The sequence below is a fragment of the Camelus bactrianus genome, chromosome 5 (assembly GCF_048773025.1).
Source record: "Camelus bactrianus isolate YW-2024 breed Bactrian camel chromosome 5, ASM4877302v1, whole genome shotgun sequence".
Taxonomy (NCBI): Eukaryota; Metazoa; Chordata; class Mammalia; order Artiodactyla; family Camelidae; genus Camelus; species Camelus bactrianus.
The window spans coordinates 30510548-30525809 of NC_133543.1; positions in this window are offsets into that span (position 1 = coordinate 30510548).

Genomic DNA, 15262 nt, shown 5'->3' on the forward strand with positions numbered 1-15262 from the left:
AAGTGAGTTGATAAAACCCATATACCTGTCATTCACAAATACATTTCCAGACTTTGTTACTTTCTCAACTTCCTTGATGCTCTTTTGGTAGATTTATTCTCCACCCCTCCCCTAATTTGTAGCACCATACTGCTCTGTAGCAGTTTTGAGTTACTGTGTCTTCCTGAGACATTGATAATTTCCACCTAATACACTGTAGTGCTTTCAACTAGGAAAGGAAAATTGTGATGTGTCATCATCTTGTCTTCATTTCATTTGCAAAATTCTCTTAGTTCATAACTTACTCTGATATTAATTTAGACAACTTGAATACCACATTACAACCTGGCAAATTCTAAGATACTCTAAGTCACAGCTGGGAGATCAAATAAAGGATACATACTTTTGCTAGTCTGTGGGTAGGTCTGGTAAGAGGGAAAGGAAGGGAAAAAGAGAAATAATATAGGTGAGAAATTGTGTTCCTTGAATAAAAATGACACATTGGACTATCTGTTGAAATTTAAAATGCACTGGAGATACAAAAAGGCCAGGCAAAGAAAGACTGAAATCAGATAAATCTCTTTATCATATAACCAAAAAATGTGGAAAAACAGAGGCAGAGATAATTTGTTAAAAGTATATTGATGAGTTATCTGAAACATTTTATCACCCCAAAACTTTTTATTCGAGTACTTGGGTAGCATGAGTCACATCATGTCACTCGATTTTCTGTCTTGCAATCAAATAAATTTTAATTTCTATTAGGGAAAAGAAGAATAAAACCCATATGAGCCATTCAAAATCATCTTTTTTGCTATTTTTTCTTAAACTCCCCCTTCTAATACTCTCTTCCCATCTTTCTCCTTTTTCTGTTTACTTATCTGAGGTGTATTTTCTAAGGGAAGTCTGAAGGCAGGACGCTGTCTTTGGGATCTTTGCCCCTCTGAATGGGCAGCTCCATTCTCTATAAATCCTGGGTTTCAACTGAAATCTTTTTCATCTTCCACTCCTTTTGTTCATAGTCCAGACTAATATACACAGAAATCTTGACTATGAGATTTCTTATTCGACTTTTAGATTAAATTCAAAACTTTGTAAAAGTCATTTGAAAACATGTTCTTCATTAGTCACCATGGCCCAAAACATTAACCAGACCAGAGAGGTAGGGGAGGAAGCAGTGAGGGTGAGATATGTAGGGTTTTTCTATAGAAATAATTTGTAAGAGCATTCTTCTCTTCTCCTCTCTCATCAAATATCTCTTTAGAGTGTCTTAAAATACACACATTATTTTCCTTGAGTAAGTGCTAGAAAATATTATTAAATTTAGAGTATAATCATATCTTTCATTCTGCTGCAGTTGGATAGACTGTTCTGTAAATATCTGTTAAACCCATCTAATCTAACGTGTAGTTTAAAGCCAATGTTTCCTTATTGATTTTCTGCCTCTATGATCTAACCATTCTGTCTCTACTATCGAAGTCCTCACTATTATTGTATTGCTGTCTAATTCTCTCTTGAGGTCTGTTAATATCTGCTTATATATTTAGGTGCCTCTATGTTTAGTGTATAAATATTTATAAACATTTTATCCTTCAGTTGGATTTATTCTTTATTATTATATAATGACGTATTTGTCTCTTATTACGATTTTAGGCTTACAGTCTGTTTTAATTTTATTTTTTGGTTCAGTTATTGTATTCTTCAGCTGTATGATTTCTGTTTGATTCTTTCTTATTTATCTCTTTGTTGAAATTCTCACTTTGGTTATGTATATTCTCCTGACCATAGTGAGCTTTATGACCACTATTAAGTCTTTATCAGGTAAATCACTTATTTCTATTTCATTAAGATCTGTTCCTGGAGTTTTATTTTACTATTTTGTTTGGAACATATTCCTCTGGTTCTTCATTTTCCTGGAATGGACTCTCTTGTGTTGATTTCTGTACATTAGATAAGACAGCCACCTCTTCCAACCTTGACCAAGTGTTCTCATGTAGGAGATGATTCTTTTTGATTGGCTCAGCCAATCTCTTGGTTGTCTCTCAGACTTACATATTGTCCAAGCCATCTTCTTTTTACATACTGGTTCCCAGTGTTGAATGTGTGCCAATACCTGCCAATGTCAACAACCAAGGCAAGCTGACTGAAAGTCATACCTTCAGGTAGCCTCTGGGAAAATATGTAGTTAAAGCCTTTCTAGGGAGAAACTGGAAGATGAAGTTTTTGGTTTTTGTTTTTGTTTTTGTTTTTTGGTCTAACTCCCGCTACACTGGGCCTGGGTGTATGGCTACAGGGGGTGGAGGGAGGGTAGGCTTCTTGAGCACATGGATAACCTCTTTTATGTTTACTGTAGTCCTGTGCGACTTGTGAAAGAAAGCCACACTGGCTATTAGAGCTGGGTGATCTAGGGGCCTGTCCTTTTAATGGCAGTCACAAAAGCTGGGGTACTATATGTATGTACAAGCCACCTTCAGTGAGATACTGACTATTTGGAGCAGGCTTGAGTGAGAAGGCAAATATGGTGTTTGCTGGCTCCACTGGTCTCCATGAAAGATAGCAGTCAGCCCTTAGATGTGTGCTGACTTAGAAGCTACACCCTCAGGCAATAACTTTTAAGTATGTAAACAGGCCTCTTTCAGAGAAAGACTAGGAGGAAATGGGCTTTTTACCTGCTGCCTCTATGCTGAGCCCTAGGGGAGATAGCCAAAGTACTCCTTGTGAGCCCATTAAGAGCGTCTTTTTGTTTGCTATAGTCTTGTGATCTTCTGTATACAAGCCTTGTTGGCTTTCAGAGCTAGGTGTTCTGGGGGCCCATTTTACATGGGAGTTTTAAAAGTTGGGGCATTAGACGTGAGATCCAAACCTTTCACTCCTCAGTGAAGTTGGAAGTCTCTTCCTGATTTTATGGCACTGTGCAAATGATGAGGTATATGTTGAGAGTATGTCTCAGCATTTCCTGCCCATTTTAATGCAGGTGATGTGAATATTTTCATGTCTACTCCATGTCTAATTATTGCTCGGCTAGTTTCTGTTCTTCTTTCAGAATTTCTCTGTGTGTAGGTGTAGATTCCATGTGCCTGTGGAAGAAGGTGAACTCAAATTGAAACTAAGCAGAACCCCATGGGGTCCTCCCTGGGATGAATCTTTTCTATGTCCCTCATTTCTTGTTTGTAGGAAATAGGCTTCATTGAGCCTCCTAGACCTTCCCTGAGTCCCAAAGGGCATATTCGAACAGTTGCTAATCAGGAAAGGGAGGGAATATAGAAACAAAGAAGGATTAGTCAAGAAATAGTAGTGCTGCAATAAAGCAGAGTCCAGGTTTCTGTTCCAGGAATATACAGTATGTTTAAGTTCTTGGGCAGGAACTAAGCCCCTCCATCCAGGTTGAGGATGGTAACTTCAGGCGGAGCATCAGATTCCTGGAACACCGCCCTGTTAACTCACCATCAATCAATCAGAAGAAAGTCACACACCCTGCAGCCCTCACCCCAAATTTTGCCTTTTAAAAACTACTCCTCGAAAACCATTATGGAGTTTGGGGTTTTTGAGCAAGAGCCAGCCATTCTCCTCGCCTGGCCCTGCAATAAACCTTCCTATGCTCCGAACTCCAACATTTAGGTGTGTTTGACCTCACTGTGCATCAGGCACCCAAACTTGCCTTTGGTAACAGTTACATACTTCTTTTTCGATCTAGAAGATATAATGCCACCATTATCTTATTTTGATGGCATTTGTTGTCTAAAAATTTAAGTTTTGATTAGTAATTTTAGGTTTCTCCACCTAACTTCCACAGTGTGGTTGTCAAATGAATTTACATGAAAATTCGGTTCAACGCTACTTGTTTACCATAAGATGTCGCTAATTAATACCAACTCTTGATATCAACCAAAGCATTTCTTTATGTTGTTCTTTGAGGAAACATCATTGAGAATCTTTAATGTTAGGGAAGAATTCCCAAAGACAACTTGACATAGTTTAATTTCTTTTTCAAATATTTGATATCAAAACAAGTAATTCTGCATCCCCAGATGACCTCAGTGATTTTGACACTATCTCTAACTTTACACCCTAATTATGAAGTACTATAGTCATATATGTTCCAATTGTGGACATCTCATGTATATTATTTTGTGGAAATTTTTAAAACCCCTTTATTTGAGTTTTATATATCATGTCACTACTGAAAAGATAAATTTAACACACAAATTGAAGAATTGAGGTGACTTGAAAATAAACAAAAAACAAAATATTATCAAAGGACTTTAGTGAAATATTAAAACTGGTAGAAATTAAAATGATGAATAGATTGTCAAAATGATAACTCTTCCCATTAGAATGAAAACATGGACATTTACTTTTGGGGAGGTGGATAAAGATTATTTTTCAATAGTGTCAAATGCAATTATATGTGATCTGAAGGTGCAAAAGGAGTGTTTTTGCAATATTAGATATTTCAAAGGCATTTGTTTTGTGATGCATAAGAGTTAGAACTATAAGGAAAGGCTTCTTACTGGATATTTCTTTACCACTAGAAGCTTAGCATGCATGTTTTCATATAGCAAGAACCTGATCCTTGTGCCAAATCTATGTATATGCCTATTTTGAAAATAAAGTTTTACTGGAGCACAGCCTCAGCCATGTTTACTATTGTCTGTGGTTGCTTTCACCCTATGTAGCAGTTGAGTGGTTGCAACAGAAACCATACAGCCTGCAAAGCCTAAAACATTTAATCTCTAGCCTTTTACAGAAAGTTTGTCAAAGCTTGTTGTACAGTAAACTTGTTAAAGTTTAAAGCTCGTGCATATCATTATTTAAAAAAAATTGGATTATTGGGTTTTGTCATCTCAATAAATTTAACTATATGCATGTTAGCATAGAAATGACAAAGGTAAGGAAGGAAAAGAAATAAAATCTTTATTGCTTTGGGACACTGTTGCTAATGACTAATTTCACATTTACATTTGCAAATCTCTGCAACACTCCACCAGACACAGTCTGCACTGAAATAAGGATGCTGCAGTTGGATCAATTTGGAATTATTTTCCCTGAAAGTTTGGAATTTGGCCCTAGGAGTGAGTTTGGTGAGACCAAGAGCTACGCCTAGACAATTTTTTTTTTCTATTTAATGCCATATCAGACACTCATGTTCAGAGTGTAGGCCATTCCATTCTCTCTTTCATATTTCCTGTTCCTGCTCTATCTTCGTCTCACTTTCTTTGACCTTCTCTGCCTTTCAGACTCTGTTTCAGTCTCTTGTCTTCTTTCTCTGTTTCCTCTTTCTGTGTGATTCTCCCAGTCTCTTTGCTTCCTCTTTCTCTCCATTTCTCCCAGTCTCTTTGCTTCCTCTTTCTCCCCATTCCTCTATTTCTTGTCCTCTTCTTGGCCCCAGAATTCACAGAAGCCATACAAATTCAGTAGCTGTAGCTCTGCCTCTACATTGTAACTTTCAGTATTTTATTAGGAAACCAAATTGAGAGCTGCCTAATGATCCCAGGAGAATACTCTCCCAATTTAACATAACCTCTAAACAACATTTGAGAGGTAATTTTGTAGGGTTACAGTGGAGTGGGTATTGCAAAGCCACCGGTGCAGGGGCAGTTTGAAGTAATATGCATTTTGGTTCCTCCTCTTTGCTTTTAGCACAGCCATGGGGTCCCACAGACATTTGCTCCCGGTACTGCTGGCTTCTCACTTCCATTTTTATTAAAAAACTAACAAGGAGCGTTAAGCAGCTCCCTGTTTAATTTCCCATAGAAAAGCAATAGTTTCAAGCAGCCCACTGGTGGAGGGATATTTGAATGCAAAATGCACAGCTGTGCCAAATGTATGTGCCAGAGCAAAAAGGGTTTCATAATATGACAGGTTAATACCATGGATTTTTATTTCATTTTCCACTGAAACAGCTAATCAGAGAGAATTGGACCAGTGGAAGCAGAGGTAAAATTGGGTAGTTGTTAAGAGACAAAGGATATTGCTTGTCAACCTTCTGTGGTTTTAATATTATGCTAGTAAAATGCTGCAGAAGCCACCAAAAGTTACCCTATTGGGGAGATTTGCCCTGACCTGTCCTCTCTCATCTGAGTAATCTAGAAGCTTCTGACAAAGAGACACTAAGTGGGCATGGTTCCACTTCAGTCACATGCTCAGGCCCTACCTCACTTCTAACCAATGAAAATAAATTATATTAAGGCAAAACTAGAAAAGATCACATAGAGGAAATCTTTAAGGCTTTGTATTAGTCTGAACACTTGACTTCCCTTTAGCTCTGGGTAAATGGACACATAGTAAAGTGAATGATTGTACAAAAGAGAATGCCCTAAGCACAGATTTCATGAAATCTCTGTACGAGACAGCCAACCATGTCAGATGACCAGCTTAGCCCAGTCCAGCTTTATAGGAAAACAATCTCTTAATTATGTTTTTAACAGACATAGCTCTTAAGCCAATCCTGCTTCCTTAGGCCAGGTTTCCATAATAACCCTTCCTTTTCTTTACTTCATGACATATGCATCCTTGTGAAACATTCAAAAACATTCACTTATTACTATGTTCTGTTTAAAGATGTCTAGCTCTGTCTCCACATTCACAAGGTTTCTGCTCGAATATTATCTCCTCAGGGAATTCTTTCTTGAAATTCACATTTTAAGTAGGCCACCACTACATACCCATCTTCAAACGTCACTTGATTTTAATTTCTTCATAGCACTTATCATTTGAAATGATCTCATTTGATTGTTTCTTTATCTCTCATTTTTTTCCTAATAGAATACAAACCTAACATAATCTATGTAGCTGTCTATGTTATTGATCATTTTATGACTAGATATACAGCTTAGAATATTGCCTAGAACACAGTAGGTGTTTGATAAATGCTTATAATATATAACCTTAAGTTAAAAAAAAGAAGATGCTGATTTGGTGCATGTAAAATCTAGTCTCATTGATTAATTAATCTTACTTCTTTTTCTCTGTACTGAAAGCCATGTGTCAAAAGACCCCACTGTGATTCTGGATTTGACTTTTATTTCTATTTAGAAAATTAAATATTAAAGGTATTTTATTAAATGAATACAAATTTAGAATTGATATACCTTCTTTCTTTACCTCTTGTAAAGGTAATCATTATGCTTCTTGTTCTAAAGTCTTGCTTAGTTTTATACAGAAATATTTGTTTTATTTCATTTTTGGTTATGTGAATATTTTTTTCCAGCTTTTTGCTTTCAACATTTTAATTTCAGGTTTTTCTTGTAAAAAGTTTTGCTTTGTTTTGTTATATCTGTTATGGCAATTTTGTCATTTATTTGGGATTTTTGATCCGTAATATTTAGTGCAATCACTAAATTATGTGGGCTTAAATCAGATGTTTCAGTATATGCTGTCTGTCTGTCATACTTTTTCCATGTTCCTGTGATCATTTTTGCTATCTTCTGATCAATTATACATTTTTATTATCTTAATTTTTTCTATCAATGTGGTACTTCTTATTCTCTTATTTAGTAGCTACAGTATAAATTTAAGCATTCTTGATTTACTACGGTCTAATGTAAATTAGTAAGCTTACCATTTCTAAGATAATGAAATAACCTTGCATTATTTCCAGCAATACTCCAGTTTCATTAAAACCCCTTCCAACTTCAGTGCCATTGCTATTACATGTTTTAATTACCTTAATATTTTAATCTTCAAAGTTGCTATTATTATTATTATAAATGTTTGCCAATATTTAAAAAACAAATACAAGTGGCTAATTTCTCAATTTGTCACTATTTGTTCCTGAATCTTCACTTTTTTCTGGGTTTATTTTCTTTCTCTTTAAAACCTGACAAATTAAAACACTGACAAAAGGTTTTTTTTTTTTTTTAATGTCTTTGTTATATTTTTGAGAGAGAATTTTGCTGGGTTTAGAATTCTACCTGGCAGTTATTTTTTTAGCACTTAAAATATATAATTCAATTTTCCTCTAGCTTCCATGTTTTTGTTGAAAAATTAATTCTCATTTTTATTATAGTTTCAATGATTATAGATAATTTGTGTTTTATTCCCCATCCCAGCTACTTTTAAGGTTTTGTTTCTTTGCTTTTTGGCAGTTTTATTTTATGTCTAAATACAATTGTATTTTTATTTATCTTTTTTGGGGTTTGTAGCATTTTTTGAATCTCTGAATTGATGTGTTTCATTATTTGGGGGAAATTCTGGGCCATTATCTCTTCATACATTATTTCTATCTAATTCTTTCTGATTTTTCTCTTGGGTCTCCAACTACACATATGATAGAATTTTTCTGTCTTATATGACTCATATTCTTTTCTATATTTCCATTTGTTTTTCCTTTCCTTTAGTCTGGACAATTTATTCTGATCTATTATCCAGTTTACTAATTTCCTTTTCAACTAGATTTAATCGTCCTTAAAACGCATCCTTTCTTGAGTATTTAATTTCACATATAATAGATTTTAGTTCTAAGTTTTCCATTTGGTTTTATTTTTATATTAAGCTTCTGCTTCTCTGCTGAAATTCTTACCTTTAATTCAATTTTTAAAAATAAATTTCTCAGTTATTTTCAGTAGATCTCTGCTAAAACTAATATCTCCTTGTGTTTTTTTTTCTTAATTTTATTCAGTTCTTATTTTTTTCAAGGTAAATTTTCTTTATTGAATGCAGTCACTGTCAGTAATATTTTTTTTATTAAATTCACAGATAATCTGTGTCCCTAGATGATGTTACCTTCCCTCAAAGATCATATCCTTTTGCTTCTGGATCATGAGATGAGTTGATTCAAACCTGAGTTTCTACCTTCGTGATGGCTCGTTATTTTTGTTTTTTAACTCCTAGCGTGCAGGAACCTATAAAATCACGAAAAGCCTTAGGTATCTGCTGGGATAGCTCTTCCTTGGAAGACCTGAACTCCAATTTTCATTTTCCCAGTTCCAATAGACAGTTGAAAGCACAAGTCAACTGAACAAACAAACTAATACTTTGTCCAGTAATTCTATTTGTTTTTAATGAGACAGTCAGTTTAAACTGAGTTAACCCATCATTTCTAAAACAGTTATTTTACAAGAAATTAATTCTGTAAGACTGAAGGCAAAACTTTAAAAAAAAAAGAGCAAACATCATCAATCTGGTAAACTTAGTTACCCAGAATGAATCATATCTCTGTGTTTGAGATGATCAAGTCTTTACCTCTTTCTGTGTTCTGTGTATGGATTTGAAGAAAAACTGAAGTTGTGTGAACTTTGTAATTTACAAAATACTTTTCATAAGTAAATGTCTTATTACTTATAAAAATTTTGTGTGCTTGTAATAAAATGGGGAAATATAATTAGATAAATTAGGTGCCTATCTTACATATATGTATCAGGAGTCCACACTTATTAGATTTTTCTGGGGTTTATCTTATTTAATTTTTATCACCAATCAAGTGCTGATTCTGCCTTTATCTTCAATAGGCAGCATTCATATCTTAGACAGTATAGCCATGTTTGCAGAGTTCTATTGATAGTGCTAGTCATGCTTTAAACATGTATAGTTTGTTAGAAGAAAAATCAGTCCTGTCATCAAAAGATTACTGAGAATAGTTTTTTCTTAATTAAAATGTACACAAGTATATTTTGCAATGGGGTTGCAAATAAAGTAGTTTGTCAATGGTAAAATTAGGGGTGTGGAATAGGGTGTGAGAGGGGAATCAGGCAAGAAGTATTTAGAAAACATTCGGCTCAAAACCATTTTACCACCTAAAATACATATGGAATCACAAAAGATCCAGAATTGACAAAGCAATACTGAAGAAAAAGAACTAAGGTAGAGGAATAATCCTCCCAGACTTCAGCAACACTACAGAACTATAGTAATCAAAACAGCATGGTATTAACATAAAAACAGACAGATATGGATCGATGGAACAGAATACAGAGCCCAGACCTATGGTCAATTAATCTTTGACAAAGGAGGCAAGAATATACAATGGAGAAGAGACAGTCTCTTCAGCAAATGGTGTTGGGAAAACTGGACAGTAGCATGTCAATGAAGTTAGAACACTCCCTTACATCATACACAAAAATAAACTCAAAATGGCTTAAAGACTTAAATATAAGACAGGACATGATAAACTTCCCAGAAGAAAACACAGGCAAAACATTGTCTGATATGTATCTTAGCAGTGCTCTCCTAGGGCAGTCTATCCAGGCAATAGAAATAAAACCAAAAATTAACAAATGGGACTTAATTAAACTTACACACTTTTGCTCAGCAAAGGAAACTGTAAGCAAAACAAAATGACAACCTATGGAATGGGAAAAAATATCTACAAATGATGCAACTGACAAGGATTTAATTTCTGGAATATATAAACAGCCCATACAACTTAATAAAAAAATAAACAACCCAATCCAAAAATGGGCAGAAGACCTAAATAAGCAATTCTCTAATGAAGACATACAAATGGCCAAAAGGCACACGAAAATATGCTCAATATGGCTAATTATCAAAGAAATGCAAATCAAAAGTACAATGAGGTATCACCTTACACCAGTCAGAATATCCATCAGTAAAAAGTTCACAAACGATAAATGCTGGAGAGTGTGTAGAAAAGGGAATCCTCCTGCATTGCTGATGGGAATTGTAGTCTGGTGCAGCCAGAAAACAGTTATGGAAAACAGTATGTAGATTCCTCAAAAAACTAAAAATAGACCTACCATGTGACCCAGCAATCCCACTCCTTGGCATACATCCAGGGGTAACTCTAATTTGAAAAGACACATGCAGCCCAATGTTCATAGCAGCACTATATACAATAGCCAAGACATGGAAACATCCTAAATATCCATCAACAGATGACTGGATAAAAAAGCTGTGGTATATTTATACTATGGAATACTACTCAGCAATAAAAGAGAACAAAATAATGCCATTTGCAGCAACATTGAAGCACCTGGAGAACGTCATTCTAACTGAGGTAAGCCAGAAAGAGAAAGAAAAATACCATATGATATCACTCATATGTGGAAACCAGAAAAAAGAAAAAAGAAGATACTAATGAACTTGTCTACAAAATAGAAACAGACTCATAGCCATAGAAAACAAACTTATGGTTGCTGGGGGAGAACTAGGGTGTGAAAGGATAAACTGGGAGTTCAAGATTTGTAAATATTAACTACTATACATAAAAGAGGTAAACAACAAGTTTCTTCTGTATACCACAGGGAACTATATTCAGTATCTTGTAGTAAACTATAATGAAAAAGAATATGAAAATGAATATGTATATGTATAATTGAAATATTATGCTGTACACCAGAAACTGACACATTGTAAACTGACTATACCAAAATTAAATAAATAAACAAACCATTTTACCACTTTAAAGTTCTTTATCATGTTTATGTCTCTCTTCCACCTTTTCATTTTTATACTATGTACAAAAAGCCAAGGCTAAAAATTATTCAAAAAGCACTTATTTCAGACTTTTACAGCACTCATATATATCTAGAAGATCAAAACAAAGACGCACATACTTTTCAGTTTCCAAATGTAGAGTAAAGCACGGAAAAATAGGTTGTCTTTTCTCTTTTTGGTTTCTTTCTTTTTTTCTTGTGCGCACGTGGGAGGCACACACCCACACACACACACACACACACACACACACACACATACACACACACAAATAATATGAGCTAGGAAGCCACTGCTGAAACTTGTGTTCTGCATATTTTAAATGACTATTGTATTCAGAGGAAAGCAATGTGTTTTTTAACTAACGTATGCCATAAAGTTTCCCGTTGAGCCATGGAAAGAGTGAAAGAGAGAAGAAAAATGAGCCAGACAGTGAAATAGTGCTGAATGCACAGATAACAAGGAAATGGTTTCCTTGGCAACAACAGCACTTTGGAAGGTTTCAGACAAGAGTACAACTGGGTACAAAGTGTCTGATTAAAATTTATTACAGGAGAAGGAAATTGTGCAAATTTAAAGGTATCAGGACATGCACAGGAAATCTGAATATAATTGCTGAAAATTAATATCTATAATTTGTGCAATTGAGATTATTTTCTCTGTCTTGGTAGCATTTAGGAGGCCATGTCAATCTAGCAAAGAAGGTTTAAAGTATTCAAAGGATATTTATGCTTGATTTGTGACCTAAGTATCAAAATTCATTGAAAAAAGCAACAAAGCAGGTATCAGACACCTGTCGGTGAACTCCTAATATCTTCTTTAAACCCATTTCCTCAGAGAAGGATAAGAATAAGAATTATTATGGGTCATCTTCCATATACTTCCAAGAATCTATATTTAACGTTTAGTTTTCAAAGCTAAAATGGGACTACAGATAATCATGATGAAAATCTATTACATAAACTCTGAATAAACTGGCCACTCTGACAGACATACTCTTTTACATATAATGCTGACAATTTAGTAATCCATCGTCCTAGTCAATGTTCCACATATTACATACCAAAGGGAAATAGAGAATGAAGGGTTTTGGATCTCTAAAATATTGCCAATTCTCAGAGAAAATTTTCAAATTTCTTAGCCTACACTGAATTATCACAACATTTTAAAAACTGTTTTATATACCTACTTGTGTACAAAATTTTTATTATCATAACATAATTTTATTAAGATAATCCAGTATTCTAAGAAATATTTGGCATCAACATGTAAGGAAACTGCACCACTCAGTTCTCATTTACTTCCCTTACATATTGAGGATAATCACAGAAACTAGTAAGTGAACATTAATGCATGTTTATCTGTGATTACCACTTAAGTTTTCTGAGAACTCAGCGTGTCTAAGATGTTAATTCCTAAGGTAGTAACTGAAGTGATATTTCTATAAGAAAATTGAAAGTAAAGAAACTATTTTAGTTTTCTAGTGTGCAAGGTACACTTGAAGATTTCTGCTAAAAAGATATAGGAAAACAAGAAGCATTCTGTTGATTAATTATGTCTTAAGCTATAGCTAACATTAAGGAATTTAAATAAAAGAAAGTATATGCCTATACTTAATTTTTGATTTGGGCTCTCTAGGAAAAAAAAAATAATGCCACATCAAAATTTTAGCCAAAGGTCTGGTTCTGACTAATTCAAATGATTCATTCATTTCTAATAATGATGGGTAATTTCTATTACCCATCATTATTAAAGCGGGGAATAAGATTAAAATGTTCTACAGAACAGTATATTGATACCCACACTTTCCTTCGTTTAGTTCTATTTTTGGTAAATTGTACTTAAAATACCACTGGTAAAGGACAATGGAAAATCTAATCCTATATCTTCTATAACATGTTTCAGCAAATAAAATGTTCATGCCATTGGCCCTGAACTTTTGCCATCAATTTTTTAGTTTATACAAATTCTCACATTAAAAGACTACTATTTTGAGAGTGATAAATCCTGTACTTGTGTACAAACTTTTTTAAAAAATAAAATTGATACAGTGCATAAATCATTATCAGTGCCAAATGCCTAAACATTGAAAATCTGATGATTTTTACAGAGCTAATTTCTAATGTACATATTTCCAGTAATTTTCAATATGATGTCTAATTCATTTCATTAAAACTTTATTTAAGCAAGAAAAAAGCAACAAGTAACATACAAGGGAACTCTCATAAGGTTATTAGCTAATTTTTTCAGCAGAAACTCTTATGGCCAGAAGGGAGTGGCATGATATATTTAAAGTGATGAAAGGGGGAAACTTACAACCAAGAATACTGTATGCAGCAAGGCTTTCATTCAGACTTGATGGAGAAATCAAAAGCTTCTCAGGTAAACAAAAGCTAAAAGATTTCAGCACCACCAAACCAGCTTTACAACAAACGTTAAGGGATCTTCTCTAGTCATCAAACCATAAGAAAAGAGAACAAAAAGAAGAAAGAGGGAAAAAAGAAGACATACAAAAGATTGCTTTGGCTGTTCTGAGTCTTTTGTGGTTCCTTATAAATTTTGGAATTGTTCTAGTTCTGTGAGGAATGTTGTCAGTATTTTGACAGGGGCTACATTGGATCTGTGGATTGCTTTGGGTAGTGTGGCCATTTTGATAGTGTTGACTCTTCCAATCCAAGAGCACAAGAAATCATTCCATTTCTTTGTGTTATTTCAGTTTTCAGAGTATAGGTAATTTCCTTTCTTAAGTTTATTTCTAGGTATTTTGATGTTTTTGATGTAATGGAAATCTTTATGCCGGTTACAAAATTCTGGTTTTTGAAGTGAAAAAAAAAAGTGAATGAAGGGCCGCAAATGGCAAAATATCCTTCTCTTTTCTGGGTGAGCTATATTCCATTACATACATGTATGCTGCATCTTCATTATCTATTCAATTATTGATGTTCACCTAGTATGCTTCCATATTTTGGCAATTATAAATAATGCTGCTGTTAATAGTAGGGTGTATGTATCTTTTTGAATTAATTCTTATTTTGTGGTTGGCTTTATTCCTTTCATAACTATGTATGTTTAAAAAGCTAAAGCTCTAAATGTTCTCAGAAAGAATGAACAGAACATATATGTAAATTACAAATGTATGTGCAGGAAAAAAAAAAAAAGAAATGAGCTATCAAGCCATGAAAGACATGGAAGAAATTTAAAAGACATATTACTAAATGAAAGAAGCCAGTCTGAAAAGGCTACAAACTATACAATTCCAACCAAATGACATTCTAGAAAAGGCACACCCACAGAAACAATAAAAAGATCACGGTTTCAAGAGGTTAGGGCAGAGCGGGGGAGGGAGGGAGGAATGAATAGATGGAGCACAAGGGATTCTTAGGACAATGAAATTATTCTGTATGATACTATAGTGGTGGCTACATGTCATTATGCATTTGTCAAAACCTACAGAATGTACAACATCAAGAGTGAACCCTAATGTAAACTATGGACTTTGGTTGATAATAATGTGCCCATGCTGGTTCATTGATTGTACCAAATATGCTACAATGATGAGGGATGCTGAGGGTAGGGGAATATATATATGTAGGTGGGGAGGGCTATGTGTCAACTCTCTGTATTTTCTGCTCAATTCTGCTGTGAACCTGAAACTGCTCTAAAAAATAAACTCTATTAAAAAAAAAAGATAATCCAAAAAAACCTTCATTAAAAAAAAACCTTTACAAAAGGCATACTATAGCATTAATATTTGAATGGATACTTAGAATCTGAAAGAGAAATCTACAACAAGGACTTTGCTCTAGAAGTGATTATATACTCCCTAGAGGAAAAAAAATTATGAATATCTTACTTCTACATACAACCTGGGGCTAGACGTAGTCTACATAGC